Consider the following 16,846-nt stretch of genomic DNA (forward strand, 5'->3'; position numbering starts at 1 on the left):
GATCTCAAATTGTAGGGCCCAAAAAGAATTATAATAATGGAATAAGTGTCCATCACCGGTGGCACGATCACATGGGCCATGCCAAACGTTTATTCCCTGCAATTTTCTTAAAATAAAAGGTTTATTCAAACTTTATTTTTTTTTCCAACCTTTAATTGATGTTCAAAAATATAACCTTCACTTGTCATTCTAGTTCTTTTTAGAAAAAATTTAAAAATCTTCGAAATCAACATCTTCTTAGTTCGAGTCTTCTCCGTCGATTGCTCTCTCCAGATCACAAGTCGACGTAAAGTTGCTCTCTCCAGATCATTAAGTCGAGGTAAAGTCTCTCCTCCTCCTCTCCATGTTGGCATGAGAGGAAGCTAACGTTATTTTCTTTTTGGGGTAAGGTTGTTGGAGTGAAGACCTAGTATGGCCACATCTATATCTATATTATCTATATCTATATATTCTATATATATCTACGGGAACATGCCACGTGACATTTTTAACACAGCCACAAATGTCACAGCCACGTGGCATCTCCTCAACGATCCACGAACGATAGCTCCTCATCAGATCCATGATCCACCACGACAACCCCTAACCACATGAGAGAGTGGCAATTACAAGCATGATCAGTGAGTGATAAGGCACAGCAAGGCTACAAGCTTGATCGTGATCATTTAATAAATAAGCGTAAGGATATAGGGTGTGAGTTTTAAAAATTTGGCAATTATGTGAATAAAAATTTTGAAAAAATAATGTGTATTAAAGGATAGAGGATGGCCAAGCCATCTCGTGGGCCACCATGCATCAATAACTAAGAGTAGATAATTATGATTAGTGGTTGATTAATGAGGGTGGGCTTCAAGAAAAAATTGTAGTAGAGTTGACACTCGCGCATGTCTCTCACACATGAATTAACTGTGTATTACATAATGTCGCATTAAAAAAATAGTGCTATCATTATTGGTCAATCTTTTCGAAGCCTTAATCAAATCAACATGTTGACCCACATTTACAAAGTGTATGGCACCACGTGCCCTACCTGCTAAAATCTACGACCTTACATTATAACTTGATGATCATATCAAGTTTGATGCTAAAATCTAAAGATATGTATGTGTGAATACATACAAGTGTGTGTGTGTGTGTGTGTGTGTGTGTGTGTGTACATATGTATATACACACACACACACATTTTTTTGGGTAATATCCAGTGCAGTATATTTATATGCTCATAAATTTACATGATGGGAGGTCTCCGAAATGGAGAGTATCCCAAAGATCAGAAACATAAAAAGAAAAGCTCTATGCAAGAAGCATCCATATCACCCTCATGGCAGGCATCATATAAGGATTGCCGCAATGAGGCTCGGAAAGATTGATATGACTTGTGAATCTGCCGACCCAAGTATGCCAAATTATGCTCACTCTAGATTGTCCAAAGAGCCCAATATCTCACCCAAGAGAGAAATAGTGAGTATTGAGACAATGACCTCATAAATCTGCCAAAGAGCCAGAAATATTTCCCAAATCTGTGACTCGGGAAACGGAGCCGAAGATAATCTGAAATTCTCCTGAGGAGGATCCTAGAACACGGGTAGTGCCAAAGCAAATGAAGAACAGTCTCTGAAGGAGCCTGACATCTTAAACATGTGGATGGTGCAATGCGACGTTTAGCAAGTGTGACCCCCACTGACAATGTGCCTGTCATACATCTCCAAAGAAAAAGTTTTTGTTTCAATGGCATTTTACACTTCCATAACATCCCGAGATTCTTCCGCCACCATGAGAGGGGCTTCCTTATATGCCACAGAGAAATAGCATGTTGCTGAATCCATGGAGCAGGCTGAAGAAGCCTGTAAGCTTTGATGGAGGTTAAGGCGGGAAGAGGAACAGGATGAGTGCATATAGCAGAGGGTTGCAATTGCCAATCCGTAAGCCTGTCTGTGTCAACACAGGAGGAACAGGTAGAAAAGGATGTAATAAATCAGCAATTTTCTTCCATATAGACCTATGATGCATTCCCAATGCATAGGAAGCAATGGCCTGAGGAAAAGATAAGACATAGCCCTGATCATCTACCACATCATGTATGTATCTAATTCCCAATTTCATGAGATTGTATGCCCGAACAGGTTCCTGTAAAGCAAGTGGAATGTCAAGGATGGCACTCCAATGAATACTTTCTTTCCTCATTGAGTTTGTCCCCGAGCAATTATCAGGAGCCCATTTGACCTTAGAAAGTACTTGTTTCCAGTCAAGTATCAGAGCAGTAGAGAAAGGACAGCCAGGTATCTTCCCTACAAATCTCCCAATGACAACCTCCCAATGATCAGTTATCCAATGACCATAAGCACAAGTCCTCATGTTGACACACATGGATGCTAGCATACAAGTCCATGGCTGTTGGCGGAAAAAAGTGTGCAGCATAGTCGCCTTCCTTGCAAGTACATGATATCTTATATTGAGGACATTAAGTCCACCATGCATCCTAGGAGAGCACACATTTCCATCTTCATCAGTCTCAATGCTTTCACAGCAGTGTTAACCCATGACGGACACATACTATGTTTTACATCATTAATTTAAATATTCTGAGTCATGGGCCGGGCTTGTCGGTACCATATGTTAAGGATGAAGGGATTGGGTGATCGCCGATGAGAGGCGCACCTTGGATATCAGTAGGATAAGGGTTAGGATCGGCCGGCCATGTATGGGCGCCCAAGTGTGAACGGCCAAGCCACCTATAAGAGTCAAATGTAACCCTAAAATCCTCATTCTCATGTGTTGTGAATAGAAGAGTGCTCTTGCCTTATCTCCTTGTTTTCCTTCTCCTGCGTGTGTGTGAGAGAGAGAGAGAGAGAGAGTGAGAGCGATCGAGCGCACTGTGTAGCGGCGCGGCGAGGCGGCGGAGAGGCGGTAGAGCGGCGACGGCGGCTCCTCCTTCACGGCTGCGACGCGGGAATCCTTCAAGGCGGCAGTTAAGCGGTGAGTGACACACCTTTTGCATTCTGTTTTGAGCTTGCCTTCCTGGTTGTATGCTTGCAGCCATTCGTGGCTCGCATACGGTGTTCGGTAAGTCCCCAGCTACGACCTGTGCGGCAAAAGCGCACATTTTTGGCGCCGCTGCCGGGGAGTTGCCCTGCACCAAGCTCCAGTTTGCAGCTCGGCTGCGTGAAGTTTAATCTGCACTGTAGGAAAGCGACTGTGTGTTTGTTGTTGAGGTGTTTCTGTGTTTTGCAATCTCTGTTTCTGCAATTTGTCTTCTGCATTTCTGTTTCTTTTGCTATTTTTCCGCTCCGCGTGTGGGCGTGTGATCTGTTATATGGTTTTCTACGTGTGAGAGGGATTTCTGAATCCCCTGATCTGTGCTGTGTGCGAACTGCGCCGCGGCCAAGGCTAAAGGCTGAACCGTAAAGGAACCCCAGAAAACCTATCTCAAAAAAAAATAGAAAACAAAAATCTAAAAAAATTAAAAATCAAAAATTAAATTTTATTTCCAGAGAAGAAACCAAACATGTGAAGAGGAAAGATTTTTCAATTGGAAAAAAAAATTTGAAAAGAAAAAACCCCCAATTGACCCCGACCCCGACCCCGACCCCGGTCTCGGTCTTTTGATATATATATATAGGAGAGTGAGCCTCCATAGCTTTCTCTCAAGTGAGAGCTTATGGGAAGTTGTGCCCTATATGTAGCCCACTCCCCAAGGAGTAAAGTGAGTATGTGGGATAAAGCCCTCACCCTTTCCTCCACAAGCAAATAGGCTTTTGCCCCTTCCCCCCAAGGGAAACGGACTGTTTTGAGGACTACAGGAGCTCTAGATAGGCGAACGCGGTGCTGTAAAGCACACTAGGATCCTTTGAACGATACGCTCGTTTCGAGCTATCATACGCCCTAGTCCAAGTTCGGGGGGTCAAAAACGGGTTAAAAACAACACAAAAACAAGTAAAAACGGGGTGCGAAACACCTAAGAAACCACTTGTGTGAGTTTCAAGGGTAGTTACCAACGCACGTAGGGTACCCACGTCACATGCATCTACGTTCTGGTCGGGTACTAGAGCCTGAGCCACTAGAAAGCGTTTCAGTTTACGCAGGCTCACACCATCCCTCCACGTTGGCATCTTGGCCTTCGGCTGGAACCCAAGGGAGTGCAACCCAAGATCCACGAATAGTGGATAGTGACTCGTCCTCTGACTCAGAAGCCATGGAAGGGCACCCTACCAAGAACCCTGAGGAGACAAGCCAAAACATGCCAGTGTGGGCCCCACAACCCGGATCTAGCATGTTTAGTCGTCTAATAGAGACCTTTAGTAGAGCTACACGCTCTGAACATGCGGCAAGCGAAGTAAATGAAGAAGGAGGGGTAGTAGATTCGCCATTCACATCTTATGTGGACCCTACCCTCCCAAAGAGTGTCCATGTGGATATTCTACCTACTTCGTTTAATGAGGGCCCTACTGAGCTACCAACTTCCGATGCTCTTCCTAAAGTAGAGGTCCCTAGAAGCCAATCCATAAGAAGTGACATTGCGTCCACTTCAAGAGAGCCGTTTGGCACACCAAGTCTAGATGGGATATTTCTCAATGAAAATTGGGAATATGATCTACACACAGAGACTCTAACTGACCTATACACAGGTTACACATACCATGTAGGTTGGTTAGAAGTCCTACGATCTACATCTAGCGCCACTAATCTAGAGGAGCAACAACACATGATATGTGAGGTGATTCATAGAATTATCCAAATTGAGAGGCAAAATAGGGGAGTGAACTTAGTTTCCACTGGCCCTATGAGGTTTTTGGATACGGGCAAGGCCAAACAACCAACCCTATCACAATTGGAGACTCCCTCGGTGAGTCCCATAGACCCTTCATATGTTGTTTCGCCTGGAGTCTCAATGCAGGTTGAGCCCACGAGTAGTAACTTTAGCTTTCCAACCTTGGCTCAACTTTCCATTAGGGAATCCGCAATGCCTACCACAATGATGAGCATAGCTGAAAGTGCACCTGTTACCGCTGTAGTTAGTACGACACCGCTACCTAGTGGAACAGTACCTACAACAGTGCGTGCCAGTGCCTATCGACCCTATGTACCTATCGCTACTCATGCTCAGGTAGATCCTACGCCTCTTAGTATGCCAATGGCGTATGCTCCACGACCGCCTTATCACCACCCTTATCCAAGAGGAGCTAGGCCTAGCCACATATCATATCCTACGTCATTTGCCAACCTACTCAGACCAACGCCAACTCCTATCAGCCAGGCTATCCCAGAAGTGCCTCCACCAACTATGCCTGCTCACCTAGGTGATCTCGCAGCGTTTGCTCAGACGATCGGACGATCTATTGTGGAAAACATGCGGGGTATGCCTGAGAGAGAACCTAGAAGCAAGGCAGTACAAGTGGCTAAGCTCACTCAAAACTTCAGTGGTAACGAGGATGTTAGGAAGCACATTGAAGTCTTTGAACACGTGTGTGATTCCTTGGAAGAGCACAATGAGCTGCATAAGTGTAAAGCCTTAGGCTTAACCTTGAGTGGGAAGGCTGGAGATTGGTATCGAACCTTAAGGGTTGAAGAGCGCACTCACTACCCCACTCTCAAGAGACTGTTCTTGAAGGAATACATACGTGAGGGTGTGCTTTGGGGAGTAGCATCTCAACTCCAAAAAGCTGAACGTGAGGAAGGGGAGTCAGTGAGAGACTTTATAAGTCGATTGAAGCATCTAAATTCTCGCTGCACTCCCGATGAACGCTTCAATAATAACCAACTCCTCGATAGATTCATCCGAGGATTGCGCCACGAGGACATTTACAATGGCCTAGTCATTAGAGGTCTTACAACGTGGGAAGCAGTCACTGCCAATGCAATCCAGTTAGAAGACAACTTGATGATTGCAGGTAAAAAGGTGTCTTCAGAGACAAAATCCGTTAGTTCGCAAGTATCTGGGCACGAGCCAATGACGGTAAAACCTATTGCAAAGGAGCCCAAGATATCTGAAATGTCTGTGACCGACCTTACCAAGGCTCTCCAAGAATACTTTAGGGGTAATCGAGCTCCTCAGAATAGCCATATGTACCCAAGGAGAGAGCAACAATGGTGTTCGGTGTGCTTAGGACCACATAGCACGAGTGAATGTCCCACATTCAGAGTCAAATTCAATGGGAATTGCAATGCATGTGGTAAGTATGGCCATCAATCTAAAGATTGCCTAACACTTAAGCGAATGTTGGCAAACCAGGCACCACTAGCTTGGTCAAGCACACCTCAAGTACCCGCGCTAATGCCTGCACAACCTATCGAGCAACCGTCACAGCACATAGTTCCAAGGAATCCGAATGTAGTCCAGCCTGTGCCGTTACCACCGCCAGTGCTAGGACCACAACCTCCACATCCAAGGATTACCCCGATAAACCAGATGGGTTGTGAGTCACATAGTGCATGTGGGGATTATGAAGAGGAGATAGACCCTACTGCTCCATACGGGATTGATACGTTTGAAATGATTCCCCAGTACTACATGGAGGATCATTTCGGACAAGTCAAGCCTGTATATCAAGCGGCTGCTCTCGCCACTAGAGGGCAAAACCTTAATACCATGGCAAGGAGACCACCTCTTCAATGCTACGAGTGTGGTGGACCGCATCGTGTAGCGGAGTGCCCTAATAGGCTACAGAAGATCGCTACTCAAATGCAACCAAATCAAGGGAGCACATCGGGAATGCCGGTACTTACATGTAATCGTTGTGGCATAGACCATTTGATTGCTCAATGTCCACATAATCCTAATGCACCCAAGATTACGCCATTGAATTTGGTTGAGGTCACCAACCAAGCACGAGGAACCACACCTGTTGTACCCGCGAATGTAGTTACACGATCAATGCTTCAAAATCAAAACTACATTCTTGAAGAGAGGGATACTGCATCAATCGCTCAAGCAAAGAAAAAGAAAACACGACGAAAGAGATCGCTTAATGCCACGAGCTCCAAGCCCAGTTCAAAGACCAACATAGGGACAGGAGACGACCCCGTGTATATGAATGATCCTGAAGATGATTCCGATTCAATAGAAACCATGGGGACCAAAGCCACTACCCTAAGGGAGGAACCCACTCGGGAGCTCAATGAAGGAGAATCAAACGAGTACATAAATAAGGGAAAACCGAAGGAAACTTCCTCAGCCCCACAACCAAGTCAGTCAATGCCCTCTCGACCACCCAAACTGACTGAGACTCCCCAAGACAAGACCCGTGGGCCAAAAACCCTCAAGAAAAAGATTGGAACTTACCCAAACCCAGTTGAGGAGATTGAACAAGTGCAACACTTAAGGGGTTTGGTGGAAGAAACACAAAGAGAACTGGAGCCAAGAAAAATCAAAATTCCAGACACAGTGTTTCCTACGCAAGTTCAGCCTCACCGGACCCATAAACCGTTAGCTATACCTAGTATCATTCGGGAAGAAAGCGAGGATAGGACATCCGGAAGTGGGCAAACACCCTTCTTGCTGGAAAGAATGTTTAGTGAGGGAATGCCTGACCCCATCGAAGAGGAAGTGATTCCATCTTCACCAGTCCCTAGTCAAGGGGCAATGTCTCGAAAAGTACCGTTGAATGTGTCTAAGCTAATGGATTTCATGTCCTCTAAGATCAGAACCACGATCATATCCAAATTATATGGAGATCCTGAGCTATTCTTAGCTCTTCGAGCATTTCTCAATGGAGAACTAAAGGCGGGGCTACCACAATTTGCAAATATGGATAGACCCGACACGCTTCAAGATGAAGGAGAACATTGGGATCTACAACCCAACCTAGATGAAAACTCGGTCGTGGAAATACCTGTTAACAAGTTGGGACAGTACTTTGAAGGGGACGAATCTAATGCCACCCTCCCCATTACTACCAAGGGATTAACTCTAAAGGGAATCCTTGATGGTGGTGCTGGAGTGAGCATTGTGACTAAAAACTGTTGGGAATCTATGGGAAGGCCTCACCTTGAAGTCACAAACATAGTGGTTAAGATGGCAAACGGAACCATAGCTAAACCTATTGGAATGTTAAGGGACCTCAAGATCAAGGTCCTGGGATACAAGGTAAAACATACCTTCATTGTAATGGATTTCTCCAAGCATCCTATGTCATATCAAATGATCTTAGGACGTCCTTTCATGAGGGAAGCACAAATGGTGCATGACTGGTCGAAAAACCATGTCTACCTACAATTCCAGGACTCTGTCATTCGAGTTGATCTTGAGAATGGTCGTGCACATCCTTTAGGAAGCAAGGTTATCATTGATAATCGATCGGATACCACTATTCACTCCGCCCCATTAAGGTATTGCTATACATGCAAAAAAGAGACTGATGATGGGAAGGATTCTCCTTATATGGATGTCCTACCGGGTATGACTGAGTCGGATAACGTGGATTGGGTACACCTAGCGGCAACCATAGACACATGGGGAAATAGAGGTACAAGTTGGGTAACACCTGAGGGGCAAGATATGCCACCGTTAGTGCCAATAAACATGATAGGTGTTATGCACTTGACACCTAATGGCGAGAAAGTGGCAAACTCCACTGACACTGAAAGTAGCGAAGACTCTGACCAACGCGACTCTGAGTATGAATCTCAAGAAGAAACTGACCCTGAGCCTGATGGAAGGGATGAATCAAATATTCACCCAAATGTGGAAGCAAGGTGCTCAAGGCCTAGGATAGTGACCTCCTGCAGTTCATCCGAAAGTGAAGATCGACCAAGTGAGTCCGAATCTGATAGAAACAAAAATCAAAAACTTGGTAAGAAGAAAACGAGACATAAGCGCCAACGCTATCGAGCTAATGTACGAACTGCAATAAACAAGGAAAGATCCACTGCGGAATGGCTTAGTTATGTAGGAGCCGTTGACGCTCATCGGAAGATAGCGGATAATTGGGGACAATACCTCCAAAGTGTCATGTGGTGTATTCCGCAACCTCATGACGTCGCCCAATTAGAAATCGAAGAAAAGCCAAAACTAAGTCGTACTGCAAGAAGGCGGCAAAACCAAGAGTTGGCTCAGCAGCAAAAGGAAGCGGAATTGAAAGAAAAAATCCTGGCACAACAAGAACCAGTAGACTTACACCCCGCACCCGAGCATTTCAAATCATTCACCACAGGGGAACGTAAAGTGGTCTACACAAAAGCCCAACGAACGCCTACCAATGGGAGTAGCGGTGTCTACGATGGCCCTGCGGTAGTTAAGGAGATAGACTTAGCAGATCCAGGTGAGGAGTCTAAACCCGTTTTTATTGCTCAAGACCTCACCAAGGCAGAAGAAGCTGCACTTACGAAGCTTCTTAAAGAATTCAAGGACATATTTGCATGGACATATCATGACATGAAGGGTGTTCCACCCTCGGTGGTGCAACACACGATTCCAATGATTAGCACTGCTAAACCAGTCCAGCAACGTCCCTACCCAATGAATCCTAAGTATGCAAAGATTGTACAAGAGGAAATTGAAAAGCTGGTAAAATGTGGATTCATATACCCAATTGAGCACTCAGAATGGGTTTCTCCGATAGTCATCGTGCCAAAGAAGAATGGGAAACTCAGAGTGTGCGTTGATCTCAAAAAGGTTAATGCAGCCACCAGAAGGGATCATTACCCCTTGCCATATTCTGAACATGTGCTTGAAAGAGTGGCAGGCAAGGAGGCATATAGCTTTTTAGATGGGTACTCGGGTTACAATCAGATCACAATTGCAGTCGAGGACCAAGCTAAAACAGCATTTATCACGGAGTTTGGAGTGTTTGCCTTTCGCGTCATGGCCTTTGGCTTGACCAATGCACCTGCAACATTCCAACGATTGATAAACACGGCCTTTAAGGAATATCTAAGGGACTTCTGTGAAGCTTTCTTAGATGATCTGTGTGTTCATTCCTCGTGGGACGAGCACTTGATGTGTTTACGAAAAATATTTGAAAGGTGTAGATTATATCGCATCTCCTTGAATCCTTTCAAATGCCAATTCTGGGTTAAACACGGAGTTATCTTAGGGCATATAGTGTCCAAAAATGGGATTTCCACTGACGAGAGTAAAATCAAGGTCATTCTGGAATTGCCACCACCCACCAACTACAAGGGAGTCCAACGCTTTATGGGCCACGTTGGTTATTATCGAAGGTTTATTCTATTCTTCGCCGAGATAGCTCGACCATTGTATAAGCTTCTCATCGAGTTTATTTGGACCGAAGAATGTGACCGTGCCTATGAGCTATTAAAGAAGGCCTTGGCGAGTGCTCCAATCTTGAGAATGCCTAACTGGGATTTACTCTTCCATGTGCATATTGATGCATCAAACTTTGCTATTGGGTGTGTTTTAACTCAACCTGGAGAACACAAGCTAGACTACCCCATTAGCTTTGCCAGTCGCCAGTTGAACGATGCTGAGATGAACTACACCACTACGGAGCGAGAAGGGTTGGCAATGATATATGCAGTAAGGAAATTTCGTTATTACCTCCTTGCCACCAAGTTTGTTTTCTATGTAGATCATTAAGCATTGTTGTATCTGGTAAACAAACCATGCTCCACAGGAAGAATCACACGATGGCTATTGATTCTTCTTGAGTTTGATTTCACTGTTGTTGTGAGACCTGGCAAAAAACATGTTATGGCTGATCATTTGTCTCGCATACCTAATGGTGAGGCTCCTACGGGGGTTGATGATGACTTACCAGACACTTCCCTGTTCATGGTGGAGACAATGCCTGAATGGAGTGAGAAGATTGTTAACTTTTTGGTTAATGGCTTTCCACCCAAGGAGCTTCGCAAAGATCTAGCTCGAAAGCTAATCAAAGAATGTGAACCCTATTGCCTGATAGCTGGGACTCTATATAAAAGAGGAAAGGATGACGTTCTTAGGCGTTGTGCCCGAGAGGATGAGTATCTATACATTTTGCAAGAGGCACATATGGGCGTAGCCGGTGGTCACTTCTCAGGAGACTTAACTGCGCGAAAGATCTTACAATCAGGGTATTGGTGGCCCACTATGTTCCAAGATGCATCACTCTTTGTGAAGGGTTGCGATGAATGCCAACGATACAAGAAACCCCAGAGGAAAGATCAGATGCCCCTACATCCAATCAAAGTAAACCAACCATTTGAAAAGTGGGGTTTAGACTTTGTAGGTCCAATTAGTCCAGCGGCCCGAAACACACAATCTCGCTATATTATTGTGGCCACTGACTATATGACCAAATGGGCTGAAGCGAAAGCGACACGTAAGGCAGATGCGAGGACAACAGCCAAGTTCCTCTTTGAAAATATAATCACACGATTTGGTTGTCCTTTTGAACTTGTGAGCGACAATGGTACGCATTTTATGAATGAAGTGATTAAGGAGCTCACAACAAATTTCATGATATCCCATCATAAATCTACTCCTTACTATCCGCAAGCGAATGGCCAAGCCGAGAGTACCAACAAGACTTTAATCTCTATTTTGACAAAGACAGTTGAAGCTCATCGCACGGATTGGGATCTAAAGCTTACGACAGCTTTATGGGCCTATCGTACTGCGTACAAAGTGGCTATTAATTGTACACCATTCAAAATGGTATATGGCCAAGAAGCAGTCATGCCGTGGGAATTTGTCATTCCTAGTCTTCGTGTTGCTACTCAAGAGGGATGGGATGGTAATCCCTTAGTAGAGCGTCTATATATCCTTGAGAGGCTAAACGAAGAAAGACAATTGGCTGTATACAATGCCCTTGTGGAGAAGGATAGAAGGAAAAAATGGTTTGATCGCCATCTAAAGGACAAGGACATCAAGGTTGGGGATAAAGTCCTGATGTATGGAGTGCGAAATGAAAAGAAGAAGCTCAAATATGCTGGTAAGGGACCATATAGAGTATGTGAAATTACCCCGCACGGTACCATCAGAGTGGAGACTCTCGACGGAGTTGAAACCATTGGATTCCTTAATGGGAGTAAATTCAAACGATACTATGACCCCCTGAGCCAGGAGGAGTTACATGCAATACATCAAAAGAAGGCAGCTAAAGAACAAGCTGAGCTTAAAAAGATACAAGCGAGAGTCGAAGCTAAAGAACGTCAACAGCGTGCTAGGAGACAACGAGAAGCCAGCTTGGGAATTACGCAAGTATTTTTCGAGGAAGCAGAGGAGGATGCACTGGAATCTGACCCACCTCTAAGATACCCAATTGAGTTACGGAGTCCTTACGGGGAGGTGTTGTACAATGCATTATTGGATACAGGAGCTCAACACAACTTGCTATCATATGGCGTGTGGTGTCAACTGGGAAAACCACCTCTATCCAAGAGTTCTATCCAAGTTCAAGGAATCAACAAGAAGAAAACCCCCGTCTCAGGAATTCTGCACACTCCGGTTGCCTATGACAAGGGAACCATAATTCAAAGCTTTTTGGTTATGCCAGCTGGCACCATGGAAGGGACTGTAATCTTAGGGCGCAAATGGATGATGGCCACCAAGTGCAATATCGATTGGGCAACCAGACAAGTCACAACGCAAGAACCAACACTAGGTCTGACCGCTCAAAATCCCGCACCTAAGTCATCCACTCAAATATTAGATAATGAAAAATCACAAAGTCCAGTGGCAAAACCATCTTTGATTGTTGGCCACCCCTCTAACGCTTCAACGCCAAGAGTGGAAACAAGCAAGGTGGTCCCTAAAGCTTTGCTTACTATGCCAAAGAGTACATACAAATGGGTCCCCAAAGCTTCGCTAATAGCTACTTCCCCTGCTCAATCTCGTTCAGCTACCAAGAAGCCTCGTAAAAGAAAAGTAGCTACCCACCCGAGAAAGGGCAATGTAACATCACGATGGATCCCTAAAAAATTACTAGTAGCCCAAGGGTACTACGAGGGAAATGACCAGATTTGGGTCCCTAAACAGAATCCCTCTACATCACCTGTGAAACCTTGCAAACCAATTGTTGCCACCCCAACAATAATTCAAGATCGTGGTAAGGGAAAGGTAGCAGAGTGCTCCACACCACTTCTTCCTGAGTTAGTTTGGATTCCCAAACGATATCGATCATTACTACCTAGCTCAGGAAGGGGGGAGCCACATGAAGCTTCTAGCTCCTCATGCCAGGCACACACTCATATAGAAGTTTCTACATGCTCTACACCTACTCTTGTCAACACCCAACAAAAAATCGATAAGTCTACGTCTCCCCTTGTAATAGTATCGTCGGAAACCATTTCCTCCATTCGTCAATGGGAGCGTACACTACCATCTCTGCAATTGGATGTGGCCACAAGGGTCATAAAGAGCTATCTGCCCACATCACAACCTATGACCCGCTGGGCAAATTGGTTCCAAGAGGCTGCAACATCATTGCAAATAATATGATCTGTCCAAGGAAAGTGGGAGCATGTACTCACGCTTGACATTTTACTGCTTCCTCCTTAACCTTCTCCCCTGACCATGTAATTGCCAAATTCAAGGGGATGTATATATATAGCTTCATACATAAAAAACAGAGAAAAGAAAAACAAAAAATAGTAAAAAGAGCAAGAGCACAAAACAAGAGAAATATCCGTATACAATCAAGAACTAGATTGACCTGTCTAAACCTACTGATGCTATATCTGTGTTTGCAGATATGGCAGATGCCCGATCATCATACACTTCATCCACTCCTACCTTTGGTGAGAGGTATCATCTATACCTTTCTCAGATATTCCACATGTGCTATCCTGTAATTGAAACTGAATGGGATCATATAGATGTACTAGCCAGAGAAGAAAATGTTGAGGAATTAGAATGGCTAATTCGCCTATTGACCATGACTGACCCCTACTCCGTAGAGGACATATCCCTGATAGCCCAATGCTTTCCTTTTCCACAAGATGACTATCCTCGCATGGTTACATTTTTGATGAGTTTATGTGGATGGGAAAATGAAAAGGAAATATCTGACAATGATGAATGGACGGATGAAACTCATGGCACTACTGAGGTTGACTTTATTTGTTTGGATGATGCGGATAGAGGCTTAGCCTTAGGGCTAGAGCCAGGACTCTACAACATCCTCTTACCGCATCCTCAGTAGTAGTGTGGTGACTAGTAGGTAGGTTAGCGTTTCCAAGTTTTTTCTAGTTCAGATTCCTTAAACAAGTCTTGAAATTTTCACACTGATGTGCCTCTCGAGGTATAGTGCTTGTTAGTTGATTGTACAGGTTAAAAACTTTGAGGTGGGTTCGCTTCCAAGTCCAGAGACTGCCGTAACGTTCATCAAAATATATCTACATCAAATTGCAAGCTGTCTCGTCAAATCAAGGAGATCTCCAATTACAGGTGTAATTCTTCCATACCCACTCTCTTTCGTTTTTACTGTTCAATCAATTGCATAAACTATAATGCATGACCACATGGAAATTGTCAATGTACTACTTAGTTTTTGAAGTTACTTGCATGCTAGTGTAAATCATTAATGAGCTTAACTTTATTGGAAATATTCCTAGGCAGCATGACGTCCTTAGTTAACCTTGGAATACGATTGTCTTAGGTCTAGGGTAAAACCATCTTAATGTTTGACACCTGGCCATGTGTGTGTTGACCTCTAGGACATAGCTATTACCCCTTTGTCGAAAAGATGCAAGACAAAATATAGTTCAGGAGCGAGGATCAAAAGAAATAGATTTAAAAAAAAAAACAAGCCTACAATAAATGGCAATACAAGTCTATGATGTGCTTCAATGTTGGCCTATCGCCTTATTGACACTTGGTAGGCGAGGAGTATTCTACTCCAAACCGATGCCTTGGTTGGTAGGGGGTAGCCTTGCCTAAAGTGAGCTAATAGATTCCTGGATAATGCCTTGTGTTAAACATGGTACCAGGATCGATGTTAGTTTTGCCTTAGGAAGGTCGCCATTGTGTAAAAATTGTCACGTGCATTTTTAAAAAAAAAAAAAGGCAAAAGGCTCCTGTAACTCTAATGTTTCTTGTGTCCCTAGACTCGTGGTATTAACTTGTTCTTAGAGTAGACACAGTGTGGTCATCTGTTTATTTATTAAGCTTGGTTATTTACCTTGACTTACGCCAGTTATAAACCTTGATTAACCTTTGACACCTTGCTTACTCTGGATTTACTTTCAATAATTTTAAACTCCTGTTAATTTGCTACACTAGCTCATTCATGTGACCCTTAAACTAAGTTCTCATAACAACATCCATTGTGGTCTAACATGCTTCAATTTATATACTTTATATCTTTTGAATTCCAGCATACTTTCACTCTACTTCCCTGTTTTGCAGACGGTCAACAACAACAACCCTCTCGAGCTTACCATACCATAGCTTCCGAGGACGGAATCTACATCAGGAAGGGGGGCATGTTAACCCATGACGGACACATACTATGTTTTACATCATTAATTTAAATATTCTGAGTCATGGGCCGGGCTTGTCGGTACCATATGTTAAGGATGAAGGGATTGGGTGATCGCCGATGAGAGGCGCACCTTGGATATCAGTAGGATAAGGGTTAGGATCGGCCGGCCATGTATGGGCGCCCAAGTGTGAACGGCCAAGCCACCTATAAGAGTCAAATGTAACCCTAAAATCCTCATTCTCATGTGTTGTGAATAGAAGAGTGCTCTTGCCTTATCTCCTTGTTTTCCTTCTCCTGCGTGTGTGAGAGAGAGAGAGAGAGAGTGAGAGCGATCGAGCGCACTGTGTAGCGGCACGGCGAGGCGGCGGAGAGGCGGTAGAGCGGCGACGGCGGCTCCTCCTTCACGGCTGCGACGCGGGAATCCTTCAAGGCGGCAGTTAAGCGGTGAGTGACACACCTTTTGCATTCTGTTTTGAGCTTGCCTTCCTGGTTGTATGCTTGCAGCCATTCGTGGCTCGCATACGGTGTTCGGTAAGTCCCCAGCTACGACCTGTGCGGCAAAAGCGCACAAGCAGTTTTTGTCCTCCATAACATCTCCATAGCTTGAGACATAAAGGCTGAAATATCCCTGGAGGACCAATGCAGCAAAGGCAAATAGAACTGGACATAGGACATTACAATGGACTGTACTATTCTAAGCCTGACATGAAGAGGCCAAGTAGAAATCTTCCAGTATTCCAGTTTATGTTGAAGTCTTTGGAAGATCCATTTTAGCTGCTGCTTCCTGGTGATATGCCATCCTATGGGATATCCCAAATGCCTGACTACATCTTTGGAATGCACCACCTGACCCGACCAAAGAATAGAATGCCAGTCACATTGTTTCAGGGGAAGTAATTTAGATTTGTCAAAATTGACATGCAATCCCGTTGCCAAGCCATACAATGAAAGAGTGGTCATAAGCATTTGAACTTCCCGGGAAGAATTCTGTGGCATAAAGAAGGAATCATCAGCATATGCTTGTGCCAGAAAAGATGCAGCCCCAGAGATTTTAAGACCAGTCATCTGTCCTGTGTTTGTAAGATGATCAAGATACATTAAAAGGAGATGGGTCGCAATGGCATAGAAGAGAGCACTAAGAGGACAGCCCTGTCTAACTGATCGACCCAATGTCCATGGCCGAGACAGATGACCCCCAAGAATGCACTAAGAAGTAGAGCCAGAATAAAGCCAGTAAACTGCATTTGCCATCTTGGGACCAAAGCCTAACTTGGTCATGATTTGAGAGATAAAATCCCATTGAACAGTGTCAAATGCCTTAGCAATATCCACCTGCAATATAAGCACATCTTGATGCGAATACTTAGCATATTCAATTACAGTCAAGGCATTGGATATATTGTCATGGATTTGTCTTCGCGGCACAAACCCATATTGATGAGGATGAAGTCCCGCATCCAGTATCCTGTGAAGCCTATGCACAA

The sequence above is a fragment of the Cibotium barometz genome, chromosome 36 (assembly GCF_041138505.1).
Source record: "Cibotium barometz isolate CiBa-2024 chromosome 36, ASM4113850v1, whole genome shotgun sequence".
Taxonomy (NCBI): domain Eukaryota; kingdom Viridiplantae; phylum Streptophyta; class Polypodiopsida; order Cyatheales; family Cibotiaceae; genus Cibotium; species Cibotium barometz.